This window comes from Limulus polyphemus, unplaced genomic scaffold, assembly GCF_000517525.1.
Source record: "Limulus polyphemus unplaced genomic scaffold, Limulus_polyphemus-2.1.2 Scaffold2844, whole genome shotgun sequence".
In the NCBI taxonomy this organism is placed as follows: Eukaryota; Metazoa; Arthropoda; class Merostomata; order Xiphosura; family Limulidae; genus Limulus; species Limulus polyphemus.
This window is the reverse complement of record NW_013668454.1, coordinates 52,871-53,469: the sequence shown is the minus strand read 5'-3', so window position 1 is coordinate 53,469 and position 599 is coordinate 52,871. Positions and strand designations below refer to the sequence as shown.

Here is a 599-nt window from a genome sequence, read left to right as displayed (position 1 = left end):
ACACACACACAATAAAAAAATTTACACTTTTACATGACGCATCTAAAATTTGTTGATCAAATCTGATACAGCTGCTCCATGAATCAAGCACATTTCATTTCAACACAATCTATCGTTATAAAATAGTGAAAAAGTGAAAAGAGAGCCTGGGACCAGGATCTCATCCTGTCTCTGTTCATCCATAAAGTCTTACTGATCACCATACTATGTTGTGGTCAGGAAATTAATGGATTGATTTATCACTGAACCAACCAAATTACCTGCAGCAGGCCACAGTTCATTAGAAACATGACAGTTTATCTTCATTCCAAACCAATTTCTCAAAACATAATTTAGTTTAGCAATCTTTGAAGTTCCAATATATTCTTTATCATGGCTAAAAATGTTATTACCGTCATCATGCACTTTGAAGGTATTTCAATTAGAAACATATAATTGTTAAACTTTGAAACTCTAAACATGCTGTATATCAAATCTGAATATTGCTTACTATATTCCTATATTGTCCAATAAGACACTCGCATATTCCTATACTGTCCAATAAGACACTCAATATATTCCTATACTGTCCAATAAGACACTCAATATATTCCTATACT

The 599-nt window shown here is 32.2% G+C and overlaps 1 protein-coding gene across 4 annotated transcripts in view; it reads right to left on the bottom strand.

The window, feature by feature from the left end:
* Positions 1 to 599, bottom strand: part of LOC106468038 (RNA polymerase II elongation factor Ell-like) — a 40,881-nt gene that overhangs the window by 3,567 nt on the left and 36,715 nt on the right. The gene's annotated exons all lie outside the window — the stretch shown is intronic.